A 22,657-nucleotide genomic window follows, 5' to 3' on the forward strand; every position below is an offset into this window, starting at 1 on the left:
TGCTCATCCAATGTGGGGCTGATGCTCTTTCAATCTTTAGTGATGGCTCCCTAATAAGCTTATCATTCCTGTCTGATACCTCTGAAGGGCCATTCCTGGAGCAGATTCTAGCGGTTTTACCCAGGAGCTCTTTGCTTTTGAATATCTGACACTGAGAAAGTGCTACACTAATTTAAAATAGGAAAGAGAAGTAGCTCATTCAGACATTTATTCTGACTCCTATAATCATGTGATGATGTCATGAAATACATCTTTCCAAGTAGCAGTACATAGAGAAATATCTGAGAGAGAATATCATCGTATCAAATTTAAAATAAGTTGTGTTTATACTTGGCAGCTTCCTGAGATGAGCAGGATCATTGTTGTATTATGAGTATACTACTACATACACTGAAAAGGATCTTGCATCTACTTGTGTGGCAAGATATTATGCAGAATGCACAGACAATAAATTGTGTGTTGAATCACACTTAGCAAATATTTGCTTTTCAATGACAAACAGACAACAAAGTACAAAGCCATCCAATAGTATTTACAGTGAGGGAAAAAAGTATTTGATCCCCTGCTGATTTTGTATGTTTGCCCACTGACAAAGAAATGATCAGTCTATAATTTTAATGGTAGGTGTATTTTAACAGTGAGAGACAGAATAACAACAAAAAAATCCAGAAAAAGGCATTTCAAAAAAGTTATAAATTGATTTGCATGTTAATGAGGGAAATAAGTATTTGATCCCCTATCAATCAGCAAGATTTCTGGCTCCCAGGTGTATTTTATACAGGTAACGAGCTGAGATTAGGAGCACTCTCTTAAAGGGAGTGCTCCTAATCTCAGCTCGTTACCTGTATAAAAGACACCTGTCCACAGAAGCAATCAATCAATCAGATTCCAAACTCTCCACCATGGCCAAGACCAAAGAGCTGTCCAAGGATGTCAGGGACAAGACTGTAGACCTACACAAGGCTGGAATGGGCTACAAGACCATCGCCAAGCAGCTTGGTGAGAAGGTGACAACAGTTGGTGCGATTATTCGCAAATGAAAGAAACACAAAATAACTGTCAGTCTCCCTCGGTCTGGGGCTCCATGCAAGATCTCACCTCGTGGAGTTTCAATGATCAGGAGAACAGTGAGGAATCAGCCCAGAACTACATGGGAGGATCTTGTTAATGATCTCAAGGCAGCTGGGACCATAGTCATCAAGAAAACAATTGGTAACACACTACGCCGTGAAGGACTGAAATTCTGCAGCGCCCGCAAGGTCCCCCTGCTCAAGAAAGCACATGTACAGGCCCGTCTGAAGTTTGCCGATGAACATCTGAATAATTCAGAGGAGAACTGGGTGAAAGTGTTGTGGTCAGATGAGACCAAAATCGAGCTCTTTGGCATCAACTCAGCTCGCCGTGTTTGGAGGAGGAGGAATGCTGCCTATGACCCCAAGAACACCATCCCCACCGTCAAACATGGAGGTGGAAACATTATGCTTTGGGGGTGTTTTTCTGCTAAGGGGACAGGACAACTGCACCGCATCAAAGGGACGATGGACGGGGCCATGTACCATCAAATCTTGGGTGAGAACCTCCTTCCCTCAGCCAGGGCATTGAAAATGGATCGTGGATGGGTATTCCAGCATGACAATGACCCAAAACACACAGCCAAGGCAACAAAGGAGTGGCTCAAGAAGAAGCACATTAAGGTCCTGGAGTGGCCTAGCCAGTCTCCAGACCTTAATCCCATAAAAAATCTGTGGAGGGAGCTGAAGGTTCGAGTTACCAAACGTCAGCCTCGAAACCTTAATGACTTGGAGAGGATCTGCAAAGAGGAGTGGGACAAAATCCCTCCTGAGATGTGTGCAAACCTGGTGGCCAACTACAAGAAACGTCTGACCTCTGTGATTGCCAACAAGGGTTTTGCCACCAAGTACTAAGTCGAAGGGGTCAAATACTTATTTCCCTCATTAACATGCAAATCAATTGATAACTTTTTTGAAATGCATTTTTCTGGATTTTTGTGTTGTTATTCTGTCTCTCACTGTTAAAATACACCTACCATTAAAATTATAGACTGATCATTTCTTTGTCAGTGGGCAAACATACAAAATCAGCAGAGGATCAAATACTTTTTTCCCTCACTGTATTTATTTATTTATGTTAACCACAGTGCAAACAGAAAATGTGTTTGCAAGGTGGCAATGTCCCATTTACACATCAGTATCAGTAACACAATTGGTAATATGAAACTGAATGTAAAGTACAATGAATAAACTGTGAAAGTCAATATAATGTATTCTGAAAACTACAAAGGATGTAAACATTGAATCAGATGTGTTTATTGTTGTCATTCAACCATTTTTTCTTTTTAAAATGCCTGATAGCAATTGCATTTTGAAGAAAGCTGTAACCATTCTGCACACTTTGCACTGAAGATTAAATACCAGAATTTCCATTAGGCAGGTAGTGTAACTGATCAGAGAATGCTCAATGGACGAATCCCTTTATATCCTGTGCTACCAAAATCACTTTTTATATAGGCTCAAATCCATCTTACACACTCAACTGCATTTTAGGTCAAGTGATTTCCAGTAAACATACAAAGAATTCTTTATGACAGCTAATATTTCATAATGCTGTCCTTATTTGCATGCAGCAAGATATCCCTGCTCAGTGGATTGCAATAATTCTCCATTTAAATGTGTAAATAATTATTGGATGACACAATGATTAGCCTAGAGATGAGCTTTCTTTGTGCCAAAGATCAATGTAGTTATTTCATCCCAGTTACAGAGCAAAGGCTGCCAAATATATTGCAAAAAAAAAGACAAGAAAAGAAAAAAAAAAGTCAGCTTTGAAATGCCTAGATAAGCGGATGCTGTGTTACAATATATCTGGTATTATAAAATCAGTTGCCATCCTTCCAAGAAAAAAGATTTCCATATTAGTATGCAAGGCTAGTCCATACTGCAAGGCCAGAGTATGCACCTGTAGTACACACACAGACATGGAAAGACACACATAGGAAATTGTTTATCTGAATATGCTTCATCTTCACCTCCATAATCAATTTGCCCAAACACTCAAAAGCTGGCACCATAGCTGCTTTCTCAATAAATCTTTAAATTAGATTTTTGGCTCTTTAATCAAGTACTATTCACCACCAGCAAGTAAGCCTGTAATCAACAAAGACTGCATTAGAGGAGAGAAGGGGCTCTGGAGATAACTCAAATCTATACAACTTAACACTGTCAAAATCCCCTTACAGACTGTGGGGAGCTTTGACTTAAGGCTGTGATAATAGGGAAGGAGGTGAATTGGGCAATCCAGTCTCATGTGTCAAGCTGAGAAACCCTTTCTGCAAAGAGTTTAGCCACCGGAATCAGTGAGCAGAAATAGATGGAAGGCCTAAATACACTTTCAGTGACTTAGAAATTTAGGTCCATGTTAACCGCTAATGACATTCTGGAAGCCTTAGGTCTTATGCAGTAATCTCTTTCCAACCATGGGATTCCCTAACATGGTTTCGAGTGTCCATGCAAAAAAATGTATAGACAATTTTGGCTACTACGGTGTACAATTTCACGTTATTCATAGTTTTGTGTTCCCACAAGATTTTTGAACTATTCATTGTTTTTTAATTAATTAATTAATTAACACATTGTGGAATTGTGAAGTTGCACAGTGATTGTGAAAGTTATTATATAATTAATACATTTTTGCCATAAATCATGACCTCTTAGTGTTGAGCTGATGTTGAAGATGATGTGAAGCTAAAAAGGGCAAGGAAAGTGTTGTCCTTAGCAATAAAATGATAGGTTGCGTATGCAACCGTGGTTATCTGAGAAAAGAAGCACTGCCCAAGGGGAAGGGGTTTTCAGCACGCATCGCTGGAACATATCGAAGACATTTGTCTATCAAAGCTGCCATTGGCCCTTGTGCCCGTCACTCAAACATGACCCTTCCACTTCCTGTTTTATAAAAGGTGACGTCTGCACAAAGACTTCCTTTTTTTGCTGTGAGCTAGAATTCCCGCGCGACCTTGCAATCCTTGGACAGTGCTTCTTTTCCACAAGGAGGAGAAGGTGTTACAATATAACCAAACCGTCGCAAGGGAGGGCAGCGAGCTAGTAAGAGAGCTTGCCCTGAGGCGACTTACTAGGAGCTGTACCAACTCTATGATAGAAGCCACAGGGGCCCCTTGGGGCCACATCCAGGCTGCCCAGACACGAAGGCCGCAGTCACACTGAACTGGGAAGAAATAACGAATGGTGTATCCACGGGCAAAAAGAACCTTGTGCCTACAGTGAAGCCTAGTAATAGCGGGCTCCTGCTATACAAGCAGGGCTGACCGCCGGGCCAATACCAAGACCACACCATATAAGCACAGGGTACAGTCTTGCACCCTGTGCTCAACATACAGTGGGCTAACCAGACTTCAATTAAATAATGGAACTACATATACAGCGGGGGAACATAGCTAGGGCGGGACACAGACTGCTGGCAAAGGAACTATATACATAGCGAGGCACAACATGCCCTCTCTAAGAACAGGAACAGTCGTCCACGCTCAACTTAATAAGGAGCGGACAAGCTCAACTGTCTATTCCAGTGAACTATATACACTGCGGGATGCAGGAGCCAGCTCATGCACCACACGCAATACACAGGAGCAAGTTACACACTGCTAACCAGCAGCTAGCAGCAACAGATGCTCTACTGATGTCAATAACAAATGAACTACATACACGGTGGGGTACAAGAGTAAACTCAAAGCCTCCCGCTGAATACAGCAGCAGCGGCCCTCAGCACAGCTAGCAAGGGCGGGGCCACAGGCCTGCCGACAAAGAACTATGTACAATGGCGGGGTACAGGTGTAAAAAACACATACACTCCCACCTACAGAATTAACTATATACAAGTCATAGTCCGGTAGGAAGGGAAAATGGTTCTGCGTTGCTATTCCCAAGCATGCTCAACAGGGGCAGACAGGGATAGCAAAGCCAGGAGCCAGTGTCTGATAGGCTACTGAGATAAACACCGGATTCCCAATAGAAGGAACCGGGCCTGCAGAACCAAACAAAGGTGTGCGGCGAGATCCAACTCGCAGCCGCACAGATGTCTGCCAGTGTGGCACCTTGAAAAAGGGCCCACGACGTGGCTACACCTCGAGTCAAGTGCGCCACCAGGTGTTCAGGCACCAGGGCTTCAGGCGACTCATAGTCCATTGTAATGGTGTCCACAGTCCAGTGTGAAAGGCGCTGCTTTGAAAGCACCTGGTCCTGCATCCGTGCTCCGTAGGACACAAACAACTGGTCCGAGCACCGAATGTCCTTAGTGTGCTCCAAATAGTACCTGAGAGCCCGCACTGGCCACAACAGGTGTAGCCTACTCTCCTCCTCCGAAGAGAAGGGAGGAGGATGGAAAGCCATCAACTCAATAGGCCTGTTGATATGGAAAGAAGACAGCACTTTCGTGAGGAATGCAGGATTAGGCCAAAGCATAACCCTGGAACCATCTCCCACAAAAGGGACACACATGGGGTGAACAGACAGGCTGTTTAACTCGCTCACTTGTTTTGTCGACATGATTGCCAACAAAAATGGCATCATCAGTGACTAATCTGAAGTCAGCTGACAGCAAGGGCTCAAACAGGGCCTTGGAAAGTGCATTCAGCACTACATCAAGGTGTCACATGGGCAGGGAAAGAGCACGGGAAGGCCTCAGCCTGCGCGCACCTTTCAGAAACTGTGCCGCCAAAAAATGAGAGCCCGGAGGTTCACCATCAATCCTGACATGACATGAGGAGATGCCGGCCAAATAAACCTTGAGCGTGGACAGGGACTTGCCCTGGTCCAACAGCTCCTGCAGAGACTTCTCCTGACACCAAGTTTGAAATGTCCACCAGCGGTAGGAGTACTGTGACCTCGTAGAGGGAGCTCTCACTGACTGAATAGTAGCCACTACCGCGTCAGACAGACCTGAAACCGTCAGGTGATCCCACTCAGGGGCCAAGCCCAGAGCTGGAGCAGGCCTGGGTTTGGATGCCACAGTGTGCCCTGCACCTGAGACAGCTAGTCTGCCCGCAGGGGAGGTTTCCAAGGCTCTCCAACCAAGAGGGAAACCAGGTCTGCAAACCACAGTCTGCTGAGCCAACGAGGCGCTACCAGCAGAACTGTCACTCGTTCCTGCCTGATCTTCTCCAGAACCACTAGGAGAATAGGGAACAGTGGGAATGCATAGAGGAGACAGCATGGCTACGTGTGGGCTAGTGCGTCAATCCCCAGGGTCCCTGACTAATCCCGAACAGAAAACCATAGGGGACCATGTGTGGACTCTGTTGAAGCGAAGAGGTCCACCTCTGCCCTGCCATAGCAGCTAAAAAGCTGCTGAATGTCCAGCGGGTGGAGACACCATTCCGACATAGCCGATATAGTGTGTGCGACCAGAGACCTCCCTTAAATTCGAAAGGCTCCGCCACCAATGGAGCACCTGCCAGCACACTTGAGTGATTGTCACTCGACGTGCTCTGTTGCGGCAAGGATGCATCCCATGGGACACGAACCACCACTGCAGAGGCCTTAGATGAAGAAGGCCGAGGGTGAGGGTTTGGGATGCAGCCGCTAGAAGGCCCAGCAGCCTCTGGCAAAGGGACACCCTGATGTGGGCTCTCAACTGGAAAAGGGAGAGACGTGTGTTTATGGAGGCAATTCTCTTTGGCACCAGCATGGACAGCATGGAGAAGGAATCAAGGCACAGTCCGAGGAACTGCGCCTGCTGAGTTGGTACAAGAGAGCTCTTCTCTCTGACCCGAAGGCCCAACTCGGAGAGGCGGTCAAGGATCAGGCCCAGGACAGGACAGGTCCCTTGGCATCACAGAGAGGGGGGGCAAGGACACCAGTGCCGAGATGGTGGATTTCACCCTGGGGAAATCCACCAGCCCAGCTTCCTGCGCACCCTGGGTCCTGGCGTAGACCTTGCCTGCCCGTGCTTGGGTGGGGACCATCACCGAATGATCCCAGATGGAGTGCAGCTCCGCCAGGAGTTCAGGCAGTAGCGGGAGGGCCCATGTAGGCCGTTGCGACCACTCCCCTATCTCAAACCTGGAGGGCGGGGTCCACTGGCCAGGGGATCTGGGGGGACTCCACAGCCCGCTGAGCGACTGCCCAGAACTTGGGCAGCCCACGTCACCGCTCACTGCTCCAAGCCAGTAACATGCGGTGGCCACACGCAGCACAGTGGCGGGGTTGGGAAAAGGAGGAATGGGGTCTCTGCATCCCGTCAGTACCACACATGCGCGCGCGCAGGAAGTGCTCCGGTCAGTGTGAGTACCGAGGCACATCAGTAAACTGGAAGAGTGAGACCTCCTACAGCCGCAGCTGCGGACTATAGTGCAGGTGCAAGCCGGCGGAGGATCCCCTCTCGAGGGCTAAGTCTCTTACAACAGACCAAGGCTTAGGCCATGTGGCCGGCCTTGGCTATTACTACTGCTGCATGCACTCTCGCTGTGGTGGAAAAAGTCCTGTGGACAAAAACCAACACAGAGAACTAATCTGAATAATAATAATAATAATAATAATAATAATAATAATAATAATATTAAACGACTAGTAGTCGTGTGAAAGCCGAGATGAACCAAGGCACCGACGGACTTTAACATTAAAATAGCACATCAACACACAACTGTAGCAAATCGGTGGAAGGAAAGCACAGTATGTACTGCCAGTCAGCTGAAAAACACAGATTTCTGGTTTGGACAAACACAGAGGCTCTCTTACGCGTCTTGACGAACCAAGGCGAAGGGCAAGAAGAGGAAGTTTTTGTGCAGACATCATCTTTTATACAAACAAGAAGTGGAAGGGTCCTGTTTGAGTGACGGGCACAAGGGCCAATGGCAGCTTTGATAGACAAATGTCTTCTATACGTTCCAGTAATGCACGCTGAAAACCCCTCCCCTTTGGGCAGTGCTTCTGACTTGAAAGATAAGTGGAGTTGCTTGATCGTCTTGCTAGTGGTGAAAGTGCAACGTTGATTGAAAGGTATTTTGGTGTGCATGAATCCACGGTGAGAATAATAAAAAAGTGAAGTGGTAATTAGGGCTAGTGCTTCTAGTAGTTCATCTACAATTGTGACCTATGTGCCCTGTGACACATACCTTGAAAAACTGGAAAAGCCACTTGGTATATGGATTGAGGACCAGTTGCAGAAAAATGTGCCGTTGGGTAGCCAAATCATACGCAACAAGGCAAAGTGTATGTACATATACCTCACTGAGACAATGGAAGGGGGGTGCAGTGCTAGTTTTCAAGCCAGGGTCATTATCTGGACTTCAGTTACATATTTCCCATGTTTATAAATGTATATGATGCATAATTACGCTAACAAATTAGTGTAAATCACAGCTGTGGAACCTAACCCCATTTTCCCCATAGGCTTTCAGTCTTGCCAACAGCGGTTTTGGCAAGAGTGGGTTTTTTCAGGAACCTAACCCCCGCAGTTGGCAAGGGATTGCTTTATTCTATATATGAACCTTGAGAGTATGAAACTGCAAATATAAATATGTTTATTTACTTTTATCACTAGTACTATGGGACATTACACTATTATTATACAGCCATTTACCTATTATGCATATGTGTGTACCATATTTCACAGTTCAGAATGTAGAATTTAGAATACTGTAAAATGCTATGTTGAAGGCTCATGCAATATACTTAATATTACACTTCAGTATAAAAATTGCGTTATCATCACTAGCTTGATAACGATGGAGGTTACATTAGAACATATTGAAAATTGAAAATAGCACTGATACTAAAAACAAGACAATGTGTACTTTAAACTTACAAAAATCACTAAAGGACTTCTAATAAGTGAGCTTTGGGGGAAAAAACGAAACACATGGTATTATATCAAACTGTGTTACAGGTTTACGGACACAAAGTTTATGACCCGTAGTTTATGAGCTCATGAGAACTAATTATAATTATTCTGTCAAGGTTTTCAAAGGTTTACCTACCATGCAGTACCTCTTGAGGTGAGGCCTGCTTTTGCTACGATGGTAAAGTTTAATTGAAAAAGAAATATAAAACAACAACTCTGACAGTAATATGCTGGATGTTATATTTCATTCTGTCCCTTATGGTTTATGTTTCAAAACCTATTGGTCAAGCAGTTATGCTCCCTGGGCACCTTATTAGCATGAAATATAGCAGTTCTCTCGAAGAATGTGATGTATACTTTACACAAACCTTTTGAAAATTACAAAAGGATTACAAAAGGTCATCTTTTACTTTCTTTTTTTGGGGACATTGCCTCTGGGGATTTCGAATTGATGTTTAATTCGATTTAACAAGAAACCATTTAAACAAAGCTGCATTATAATAATCAATGGAGCAAAATTAAACCATGCATTAGCTGGTTTACTTAAGGTGTATCCATTAAGTGTAACAAAATACAGGAGAGACTACATTTATTTCAATCAATAAGACATATTTTAAATAAGTCTTAACGATGTCTACCTGGATAACAATGTACACAGAGCTCTACATTTATTGTTATGAAATACAATTTTACATTTATACATTACAAAAAAATCTGTGACCTAATGAAAAGAGAATAAAATATAATTTAAATATATGCATATATGTTGGAGTTGAAGTGAATCCTGTAGTTTTGTAGCATGCTCACAAGACTTTCAGACAGCAATTTGCCAAGCAATTGTGTGCATGTTTTAACCATGGGAATGTTACTGTGCTAGGCGCCATGCACGTTACAAAATCCACAATTGCTTGTTAAAATTTTGCCCTAGTGGGAATTAAAATGAAAACTGTACTTTATTACCTTATTATTAGGTACAAAGGAAGTGGAACATGGATCACTATTAACACTGGTTTGTCTAGGGCTTCCACAGATTCAAGCTTTATGCACCATTCTAATCATAAACTATATTCTTAAGTTTTTGTTTCGTTTTTGTTAAGATTTTGTCATCAATATTTTAAAATTTAACCTCATTTATTAATCATAACAAATTGCCTCTTTGATTTTAACACATTTAATAGGATTATTCCCAAAGTTTTGGATTTCCTTGATAAAGTGAACAGCTACAATCTGTAAAACATACTTAACAATTTGGGTCCTTTCCGTTTTCTTGAGAAGTCACGTCTAATGTTTGGTTCTTATTTTTTGATGAAAAAAAAAAAAAAATGGTTACACATGACTTAATACAACTGAAGAAAATTACACTGCTTAACGAATAGCCAAGGACATTTTTTATACTCAGGAGTACATATTGGTAAATAGACATTTTTCACAATAGCCATATTGTTGGGGAAATAAAATAACAGCCGTTTGTTTTAAAGGACTGTGTAAATCTTTCACAGGAGAGTAGACTCTTTTGAGACTTTTGATTTATTGCTGTTTGAGCCAATGCACCTGAACCTGACTTTGATTCAGCACCAGTAGGAAAGCTCTCAGTTGCAATTAATTGATTATACCAACAATTGCATCTATCTACTACCAAGAAAAAAAGTGTGTACACCTTTCGCAAATACACAATTTTGTTCTCATGAGAATCAAAGATTGTAATTAGATTTTGAATGTGTTGCCGTTTAATTTAGTATATATATATTTTTGTACTCGGTGTTTGCAATGGGGGAAGGGATTTTGATTATTTCCCTATACAGTTCTTCCTTTAAGCAGAACATAATACATTCAGAGACTCTAATGATTAGTAAGATTAACACAAATCAACATACATTTTTAGCCTTTCCAGAATTAGGAAGAACAAACAAACAACACAATGTCTTTTAACAAAGCCCAACTTTAAGTATTAAGTAGTGATGTGGTCCATATTTAACATGCCTAGTATATTCAGGATAGGTCAATAAGAAGCTCCCATTTCAGCACTACTTACAATCCTCATGTCTTTGTACTTTAATTCAAACACATTAGAAGAAAACAATTCTTGTAACGCTACATACTTTCACTTGTGCAAAAATTGAAAAATGTTTTCAACTATAAATATTAAAGCTGCAGACACTTCTATTAAATATATTTTCCACATGAAGTACAGTAATTACATCCAAACATTACATGTGATCCCAACTCTTGCCATCTAGGTAGGAGGCAACGTGATAATTTCCAGTAATATGGACAAACTTAATCTCACGTTGCCATGGTATTATGATTCCAGTAGCAGTTTGAAATTGCTTGTAGGGTATTTTACTGTTTTATATCTGCCCAGTGAAAGTACTACTGTTATTCATTTTCTAAGGCTGAAGATATGTGGATTTTTCTATTCTATACTTTTTTCTTTTGTTAAAAGAAAACAAACATGACACAAGTACTAAAACCCCGAACTTGAATAGCCTTTTTGATCTACTTTTATATATTAAGATTCAGAAGAAGGAATGCCTCTTTTAGTGTCTGATTTTTTCCTCTAATTTCCAACTGCCCTGGAGCATCTTATTTGTATGCCTGTCCTTGCTACTGTGTAACCTGCTCCACATGCACCCGGTACCATTCCTCATAATCATGTTGCTCCAACAGGTTATTAGTACTGTACTCAACAACAAACTAAATTGTATCTTTACCTCAGGGTGATTCCAAATACAACAGGAAACACAAGCTACAGGACACACTGAATGTCAATATTCTTCATATTTCTTATACCTGTAAATGATACGCGTCATTTCATAGCTTTTGTGCAGCTCTTCACTTTCTGGTTACATTCCTCTTGTTTACAACTGGAACAGCACTGCAGATTTAGAGAAATTAAAGAATGCATGTACCAGAAGCTAGAGGAATGAATGGAAATAACCTCGATACAGAAGCATTAGTTCTCTATGTTCTTCCTTAAATGTGTGGGTAGTGGAAAATGGTATCGACTGTATTTAATCATAATTGCAAGCATGTAACTCAAACCAAGAAATTAGTTAAGATGAACACCATGGTTCATCTAACATTGACAATAATTAGTGACAGGTTTCTGTAGAACGCATTCTATGTTAATAATGTTTACCCCCTGAGGTTCCACTTTTAAGGTAAAGATTATCTCATTCAAAAACAACATAAACACACAAACATACTCTACCATTCAAAAGTTTGGGGTCACTTTGAAATTTACTTCTTTTCCATGGAAAAAAAAAATATATAAAAAGGAAATATAGCAAAGTGAATAGGAAATCTAGTCATTGACAAGGTTAAAAATAATGATTTTTAATTGAAATAATAATTGTGTCCTTCAAACTTTCGTCAAAGAATCCTCAATTTGCAGCAATTACAGCCTTGCAGACCTTTGGCATTCTAGTTGTCAATTTGTTGAGGTAATCTGAAGAGATTTCACCCCCTGCTTCCTGAAGCACCTCCCACAAGTTGGATTGGCTTCATGGGCACTTCTTACATACCATACGATCAAGCTGCTCCCACAACAGCTCAATAGGCTTGAGATCCGATCCTTGTGATGCAAACACCTCAAACTTAGATTAATCTGTCCATAACACATTTTTCCAATCTTCCTCTTTCCAGTGTCTGTGTTCTTTTGCCCATGTTAATCTTTTCTTTGTATTGGCCAGTCTGAGATATGGCTTTTTCTTTGCAACTAGAAAGAAATCATCCCGGAGTCGCCTCTTCACTGTTGACGTTGAGACTGGTGTTTTGCGGGTACTATTTAATAAAGCTGCCAGTTGAGGACCTGTGAGGCGTCTGTTTCTCAAACTAGACACTCTAATGTATTTGTCCTCTTGCTCACTTGTGCACCGGGGCCTCCCACTCCTCTTTCTATTCTGGTTAGAGCCAGTTTGCGCTGTTCTGTGAAGGGAGTAGTACACAGCGTTGTACGAGATCTTCAGTTTCTTGGCAATTTCTCGCATGGAATAGCCTTCATGTCTCAGAACAAGAATAGACTGACGATACTCCAGATACTCAACTAGTCTAAAGAAGGCCAGCTTTTAACTGTGCTAACATAATTGCAAAAGGGTTTTCTAATGATCAATTAGCCTGATAAACTTGGATTAGCAAACACAACGTGCCATTAGAACACAGGACTGATGGTTGCTGATAATGGGCCTCTGTACGCCTATGCAGATATTCCATTACAAATCAGCAGTTTACAGCTACAATAGTCATTTACAACATTAACAATGTCTACACTGTATTTCTGATATATTTTATTTTATTTTAATAGACAAAAAAATTGCTTTTCTTTCGAAAACAAGGACATTTGTAAGTGACCACAAACTTCTGAACGGTAGTGTACCTAGCTGTGAAGGAAAGTAAAACATTGGTGTAATTCAGAGAGAAATTTAAAAAAATAATAATGAAAATAAACATCCAATAATGGTAGTGCACCATTATAAAAAGAACGCATTTATTGGGGGTTTTCAAGTCTGCAGTCTATAATGTAATTAACATAATTTGAGTGGATTATGTAGTCCAATTTAAACATGATGAAAACTGGCTCTGTGGGAGGAAGGCAGTTCCACATTTCAAAAGTATGAAATGTTCACCTACACTTAGAAAAGAAGAGGGAAAAAATATAAATTCATACATGAATTTCATCTTACAAATAGGCACTCGTGAAACTATTAAGTAGTTAACTGTTCACTATATAATAAATGGAAAATAGGCTCAATTACATAGTAAAAATACAGCTGAGGTCAAAATAGACCCCCTTTACAATTTAAGAGTTAAACCTGTTACCATGGTGATTCTTTGATTTGATGTTTTGAAGCAGAATGGTTTCCAATTCAACCATAAAGACAAAATGATCAAACCATACACAGTTCAGTTCTGAGATTCTCATGGGGTGTATTGAGATCTTTGGTTTTAACTGAATGTAGCATTTGCATATATCTGTTCCTCTGAAAACATTAACTTATTAAACAATTACTTTTTGTGGCATAATTGAGTAGAAACCATAATAATTATAATTAGATGCCGACTAGTACTAGTTGCCCAAATCAATGTGATGTACATTATGTAGGGTATTATTATGAAGCTTATTGGCCCTCACTGAGAAGAACAATCGCCATCAAAATGCTAACAATTACATATAATGAAAATGCTCCATAAACCTGCATGAGGTAAAAGAAAAACTAAAGAACGAAAGAGAAAAACTAATTAACAAGAACATAAGATTATTTATTTTTTTAAGATCAAATGAGTAATTTATTTTGGACTCGGAAATGAGAGGTTTAATGCTGTACAACCTTTTAATCTATGCAAGTCTTGTAACAATACATTTTTTACCAAGGACACAATAAAATGATAAAACTAATCCTTTTGAGATTATACAACACCTGCTGAACACTGGATTTTCTTTAAACAGTGTCCTCCAAAGAGTCTACTGCAAATATCATTAACTGCTCTGCAAATACTCTTTGCCAGCTATCAGTCTGAGCCAATATAGAGGGGAATGCACTGCCCTGCCAAAATGAACTGCATTCTGTATTGAATCTCAGAGGCTTTCTGGTGCTGAATTGGAATTGTGCGTTTCACCTGGCCTTCTGTTCAGTGAAATCTAAGCTTGTGCACAGGCTCCGGGCAAGACTTGTGCTTGGAAGATAAGATTCTCTCCTGGTCTCCTTGTTCCCAATGCTTTTACTCCTTTACCTCCTGCATTCACTTGGACTAGTAAAAGCTATGCATACAGGCTTAGTAAAACCCGAAGTCACAGAGGGAGGAAATTATATATATATATATATATATATAATTGATTGAATTTGAAACAATGGGTTGTGGGACAACCCATTCTTCTACTGCAGTTCAGTGTTTTCTTACTGATATTCTGTGTCTAACTTAAAAAGGCATTTTTATGTTTGTAATGAATAAACCAATAAACAGAAGCCTTGTTATAAAATACTGGTGTTTTCAACTAATTCAACTTATAAGACGGATAAGAGGAAATTTTGAATCCCCAATCTCTACTTAAAAGATAACTTATGACTACTAAAAATATAACTGAAATGTTTCTACCTTGCTGCCATGATTGTGTTTAATGATTACATAATAATTATAACACATCTTCATAATGTCACAATACCAACTCACGAAGTTGAATCAGCGGGTACAGTATGGAAGAACAAAATAACTTGTCTTGGGTGTACTGAGAACGCTCACTGATGTGACGTTCGGACGTTTACGCAGCCTAAAACAACTTTCTCGTTTGGTAAAGTCAAATGCTGTGGTTGTGATAGCGAGGGAAGAAAATAAGAGTATATTGTTCGAATGAAAATAAAATCAAGTGTGACGCAAAAAAAAGTTGCATTGATTGTAGTGTGCATGGATCATGTAGTAAACCTAAGATCTGTGGCCTAATAAACATGCTGGGTCAATTGCAATGGACTCTCTGATTATGTATGCACTTAGCAGGCTAACTTGAGGACTGTTAATGCAGTTATTTCCTGAGGACCACCCCCAGCAGCAGTTTAAACCTGTTAAAACTGCAACAAACTTTAAGGTGGGAGATCAGTTGATCACTATTAGTGTACTAGTTTAATCCACACCTGGGTATTAAGGTAATGCTTTCCATCTGGTATAGAGGGTGCCAGCTACATTTAGCAATTCAATGGAAAATGGACAACATATTCATACGTACCCTAAATATATTAATTAACCTGTCCTTTCACTGTATGAATTAAAGAGATGGCAAAGGCAGCAATATTGAGATACTGTTAACAAATGCTTTAAATGATAACATTGTAATTGTTGATCATTCTGATTTCAGTACAACATCTATATTTTAAAAGTTATCTACAAAATTAAGAATAGATTGTCTAATGTAATAATTTGGGAGTATTATGCATAAGTAATAGTATATGGCACTAAGTTGATTAGTAGCAGTAGTTTAAAAGCAGGTATGTTAGTGTCTAGTGTCTATATTGTATAGAATAGATTGTCTAATGTAATAATTTGGGAGTATTATGCATAAGTAATAGTATATGGCACTAAGTTGATTAGTAGCAGTAGTTTAAAAGCAGGTATGTTAGTGTCCATGATAATATGTAAGTATATTTACATCAGAAGTAGTTACCATCATAATTCCCGCTAGTCTGACTACCTCCACCCAGGACAATAATGCACTCAGTGACATTTAGCAAGCTATGTTAATTCTGGATGAGCGACATGAAAGTGGAACAGAACAGAAATGTTTAATTAAAATGTTTTGTTTTTAACAAACAATTAAATGCTACTGCACTTGACTACATACCTTTAACACACACACACACACACACACACGCACACATATCAACATCACCATAAGCCTACATTGATCCAATGTTGGATGAAAGCCCCCAAGGTTTCCACTTGCTTCGATCTACAGCTTCTCTTTTCCATATTACACCTACTCAAAGTTTATGATTTTATCTTCCCATCTTTTATGTAGCCATCTTCTGGTATCCATTCAATAGCTTCCCGTATCCATATTTGATCTGTTCTTCTTTCAACCCATTGCCATTTGAACATTTTCACTCTTTCAATTATATTTTGGTTTATTCTCTGGTCCATTCATTTATTTTAGTATCTCTTCTTTTTATTCCAAGCATACATATTTCCAAGCTGCTTTGCATTGTTTGCAGTTTCTGTATAATGTTTGCTTTAAGTGACCAGGTTTCACAGCCATAAGTGAACACTGATATGCATTGATCAAATACGTTTCTCTTCAGGCAAGTGGGTAGATCTCCTTTCAATAGCATGCTGTTTCTTCCAAATGCACTACATCCCATATTTACTCATAGAGAAAGAGAGAGAGAGAGACACACACATATAGATATATACATATGTTTATATACAGGGTGGCATGGTGGCACAGTGCTTAGCGCTGTTTACTGTTTACTCCCACATCCCAAAGACATGCTGCTTAGATTGATTAGTGTCCCATTCAGTGTTTACCCTGCTCTGCACTCTGTGCCTGATGGGCTTGGCTCCAGCTCACCATGAGAAGAGATTATTGAAAATCGATGAATGGATTAATTCATACATTATTATTGGAAATGCAGTTGAGTACGTGTTTTGCTCCTCTTTCATGATGGCATTGATTATTTAACCTCAACTTCATTAATGTTTCTGCATAAATGAAATGATCAACTTGGAAATGGCATTGTGACATTATGAAGCTCTTTTGGAACAAAGCACTAATCATTATTATTATTATTATTATTATTATTATTATTATTATCATTTATTTATTGGCAGACAACCTTATCCAGGGCAACTTACAACACATGAAATACAATAACAGCAGCAAGGTAGAAACCTTTTGTCTAATGTGTATGTTCTTGTGAGTTATCCTTTCATTTCTACCATAAAAGTGTAGATGAAAATAAATAGTTTTATGTAAGTTTAAATTAGATGACCATTCATACTGTCTTAATTTAATAAAACAAACATACAATTTTATTTGTTGTAATTAAACAATTGTGAATGAATAGCAGTTTACAATTAAATTAATTAATCTCTGAAGTAAAACCAAAAGGCTTGGCAGTACTGTGGCCCTGAAGAGACCAATCATGGATGGAACAGTAATGTATTCTTCAGGCTAGACTAGATTTTAATTGAGATTTCAATACTGGCTTAAATGTGGTTTGCTTGCTCTCTTGCAGTATTTGTGATGCAGACCTGTGCTAGGCTTAGTGCTGAGGACACGAGTGCTATGACTGGATAAAAACGAAGGCAAGATTGAATAAAAATGAGACCCTGCCACTAATCACACATTTTAAACCTGGTACTTAATGGTGACTTTTGACTGGGTAGACCCAAGGAGTCTCATTCAGTCTCCATCTTGTGACATGTTTATGATTCAAAGGTGGGTCAGACTTTGATTTCATACTGGCCCTAGTATCTTAAGAGGCTAAAATAAATACATAAATAACCCTATTGATAACTTAAACCAATCTCTAACATATGGTGCTTTGGAACATCAGTATTTCTTTTAGATTTTACTAGTTGAAAATTTAAAGTGCAGCTGGAAAATATAAATGGTATTTATTATTATTTTGAATGTATTTTGTGTAATGTTTTTCTTAACTCATGAAGCATTTAAATGAACTTACAAATTGCACATGAATAACATTATAACAGTGCTGCATGCAGAAAAGATTTAAAATGTGATTTTTTTTAAACGAAATTACTCCTTGGAGATGTTTTTTCTTCTAGTCGCATTGTTCTGTGCCAGTTCTCTCCTTTCATCCACACAAAGAACAGGCTACAGTGTGCGGATGTTTAGAGAGAGTGTCAAAAGAAACAATATAAATGAAACCAGGATGGATGATGCTTGGTAGAGTGCCATTACGCTGCTGGGAAGACACTTTTGGAAAACAGGTCTACAGATCTTCTTTTCAAAACTACAGGGTAATGGAAAAAAACATTTTAGTAAACAAATTATTTTAATTAAAGGGTAATTTTGAAACAGAGGTTTTTGTTACGTATTGCAAATGAATGTTACATTACTGGGAGCTGCACAAAGTTAATCACTGATTTAAGTAAATTAAGCCATCTTGTAATTATTTTAAAAGAGATAGACAAAGGCTGTTGGACTTGTTAAAGTTAGATTTGCTTACTTTCAATGAATATTTTGGATGTACCTGCCTGCCTTTAAGGCTGTAATTAACATTGTTAATCTGTGTCCATTTCTCAGTTTAATTACAGAGATTTTATGTTCAATCATACTTTTATTCCATGAGAAGGACAGATTGTAAATTGCAATCAGGTGATACAGAACAATACATACAGAAATAGATTTGAAAAAAACATTATTAAAAACTTATTTCCATTGGGGTGGCCTGTAGACTGGAGTTGAGCATCCCTGCAAACCCCAAATTGGTTTTGTGACCTCACAGATGACCAACAGATTACTGAAAAAATAAGTGTTACGTGAGGAGTTATCCGATGATTTGAAGAGTTCCTCTTTGCACATCGAAGAACTGAAAATAACCACTGCACTAAGATTATATAATGCAGGTTAGTTTCCGAACCACCTTAACAAGGGGACCTTCACCTGTTGTTCTCTTTCACTCATCTTAACTTGTGACACCGCATGTACTTACGCTTGAAGGTCTCCAGAATCTGTCAAGCTTTTTGCTTGTGGAGCTGTTCTAAATAAACGCAGAAAAGCATGAACGAGTACTTATACCTCTTCAGCTGTAAAATTGGGTTTTCTGGTGTATTTCAAAATACAACTTCGTAAGATGTTCTGCACACAATGCTGTTAAAGTTTGCTAATATTAGGCAACTGTGATTGATGCGGATACAAGTTTGCACATTGAATTTAAATTATTCACGTCGTAAGCAAAACTTAATAATAATGAAAATAATAAGAAATAAATAATAAGAAATAAAAAATAATTTGCTTTTACCACCTGAACTTAAAATTCTGAGTTCACTTAAATACCAGAGAAGAACTTTATCTCAAACAATAAACTGAGCATTTTAAGAGCGATTATAATCACTTTTCTGACCCTCACCACACATTATTTTTATAGAAATGCTGATTACAATTACAAATGCCTAAACGTGCAGACATAAGCAAGTTGATCTGTATATATTTTCAAATAAATCATAAAGTCTTGAAAAGGAAAAAATACAGACAAATTATGAAACGGTGTTTTTTCATTAACATTACACTTTGCGGTAATTTGACATCTGATTGAATGAAGTGTACTTCATTAGCTTCACTTAGTCACTTAGTATGCTTCTTTTTAATCCCCACCCTCAAAAGCCCTTCAATACCTTGACAGCTCTTCAGACAGGCTGTAAAGATGGGTTTATGCTATCTCTGAAATATCTTGTGAGTTAGTTCAGAGACTGATCTAAATCCATTGGCTTTGTGCCTGTGAAGGAAATGTAAATAGCCTAGAATGTCACAATACAGCTGTGTGGACAGAGCTTAATATTAATTAATAGTATTTATTATCTAATGTGTACATTTTATAACATTCAAGTGATACACATGCCTTAAATTGAGTACTTTACTGTAATTTATGTATGTCATCTGGTGCATAGGGAAATTATCTCTTAGCCAAGTCATCGCTGCAAATCAGAAGGCAGTATCATGAATTATGGGCCTGGGTTTCCAAAATTGGTAAAGAATTTACTAATGAGTAAATGCAGTATGTTAATTGGAGTTACTATAAAATATAGCTTACATTACTTTCAAAAGAGTTGTAAAAAGCACTCATAATTATCTTCAATTGAAAAATTTTATAAACTGCTGGCCTTACTCATGAGTAAATCGTTTACCAAACTGGAAAATTAGGCCCCTATGTTATTAATTAGAAGTTGTAATAAAACGAATTCAACTTTATCATTGGCAGAATGTGTTTGCCAAATGAAGAAATATAAAATTACAAAAAGTTCACTCTTCACATAATGAAAGTACAGAAACTCCCAGACTCTTTTGAGAGTTCTTAATGGAAAAGGTGCTTAATTTTGTTAACACTATAGATTATAAACTGAAAATTAATACAGAAAAATCATTCCTGATAAAATATCACAAAGTATCATACTACTATAGATTAAAGATACATATATATATATATATATATATATATATATATATATATATATATATATATATATATATAAATGGTCATTCACCATGCTTCTGTGTATGTTCTTGTTTTTGACAGATATTTGACTGGAATGACACATGTACACTGTACTTTTCTATTGGTTCTTTAAAAATACATGTTTCAATTTGAGCTGACAGTAGGTGTGCATCAAATTGTATCAATATGTTTATGTTTTTAGGTCATTCCAGCTTTCACCTATCATGCACTCAGTGGCACAGGCATGGTACGGCTGTTTCTTAGTTTTATTTTAATGTCAGACATCAAACCAAAACAAAATACTAAATATTTTCAAGCTTGAAACACTGTGGAATTCCATAGCTAATTGATTTCATTATGTATCGTTTATTTTTGCCACACACTTCCTGCACAGAAAACAGATTTTTGGAGCAAATATTTTCCAAATTAATTGACTGCACCCTGTACAATTTTAAAACAATGTTTTAAACGTCTTAAATGCTTACCTTCTTCCAAGGTTCATCCTGTTGTTGTCATCTCAGGAAAGAGAACTGAAAATAAATACATAAATAAATAAGGAACAAAACATTGAGCAGGTAAGTAATATAATTACAGAAAAGAAAAAAAAAATCAGAAGCAGCAGTTGTCACCATTTAATGTCACACCAGGATACCTACATAATGAACTTTATCAAATTAATCGTCATTGCATTTCCACTACACTCATAAAGTGCAGGAAATTGTTTTAAATCGCCACCAGTGACAAATAAAAGAGGTCATAAGCAACACTAAACACCTGGCTGCAGATAACTGTGAGCAGCTGAAAAACAGCAGTCTCAACAAGTCTGTAGGACTCATAAAAAACATAATGGCCTTTTAAAGCACAGGGTTCAACTAGAGGGTTTCAATATGGAATTAGGACTGCAACACAGGGAAAATATATCAAATAGCAACATAAGATTAAATTCCCTTGAGAGAGAATATAGCACTTTTTATGAATTATTTTAAATCGTCTATCATTTTTTTAATCAAGATCATTTGAACTTCAAACGGCAAGCTTCCTGCAAAATAGATTAATGACACAGATTGGTCTAAGACATATGGCAATATCTGCCCAACTTTTGATGAGCGTGTGTATTTATCTAAACCATATGCTTATGAATATCCCATTCATTTTCTAGCTTACCACCCGCAACTCTAGTGATTCCTCCTCATTAACTCTTTTCTCAATAAAGATTCCAAATAGCTGTGACAGCTGTTCCCTGAACACGCATCTAGCATTTGTTTAGGATTCCCTCATCCTTGTCAAAACATCATTTGTTTTAAGGTTGGTCAACAATAAAAAAATAAGAGACATATAAACCCCCTTTTCACATTTTTTTTGCTTTATAGTCTGGAACTTAAATGCAGTAAAATCTATTAATTTACATACACATCCTACCCCACAACTAGAAATTAGTAGAAAATGTATTAAAAATGAAAACTAAAAATTGCTTGGTTGGATAAGGTTCACTCCCCTTATAATAATAATAATCCTAAATTAGCTCAGTTGTAAGCAATTGCCTTCAAAATCAAAAAACAAGTTAAGTGGCCTCCACCTGTGTTAAATTGTATTGATTCACATGATTTCAGGACAAATGCAGCAGTTTCTGTGGGTTCCCTCTGCTGGGTGGTGCATTTCAAAGCTAAGACTCAACCATGAGCACCAAAGAGCTTTTAAAAGACCAAAACAAAGTGTCTGGAGCTTGCTTAACTGCACTGGAACTTAAAATGGAAAAGGGTGTTATGGTCAGATGAGACCAAAATTGAGCTTTTTGGTCAAGCACACCAGCATTGGGTTTGGTATCAGAAGAAGGATGCTTAAGTTGAAAAAAAACATCATAGCTACGACGGTGAAATATGGTGGTTGATCTTTGGATTATTTACTGGTCCTGGGGCTCATATTATTGAGGTCAATGGAATTTAATTGTTAATTAAAGTTAATTAAAGCGATGAATGGCAGAAACACCCTTAGTGAACTGTGCTTCATTTGGTGACAAAACAAAAAAAAAAACTAGATTTTTTTCATAGTCATGTGTCATTTAAAATGATATCTACCTGTTTTCATATCTTGTGTTACATGTATTACAATATGTGTTATTACTT

General features: G+C 38.4%; 1 protein-coding gene across 6 annotated transcripts in view; it reads right to left on the minus strand.

Annotated features, from left to right (window-relative positions):
• The window catches only part of LOC136766680 (receptor-type tyrosine-protein phosphatase delta), a 634,939-nt gene that overhangs the window by 367,041 nt on the left and 245,241 nt on the right, over positions 1–22,657 (minus strand). For all 6 annotated transcript variants that reach the window (XM_066720365.1, XM_066720369.1, XM_066720368.1 and 3 more), the window contains exon 6: positions 21,020–21,064. The gene's annotated coding sequence lies outside the window, so the exon portion shown is untranslated. The remainder of the gene's footprint in view (positions 1–21,019; positions 21,065–22,657) is intronic.

The sequence above is a fragment of the Amia ocellicauda genome, chromosome 13 (assembly GCF_036373705.1).
Source record: "Amia ocellicauda isolate fAmiCal2 chromosome 13, fAmiCal2.hap1, whole genome shotgun sequence".
Classification (NCBI taxonomy): domain Eukaryota; kingdom Metazoa; phylum Chordata; class Actinopteri; order Amiiformes; family Amiidae; genus Amia; species Amia ocellicauda.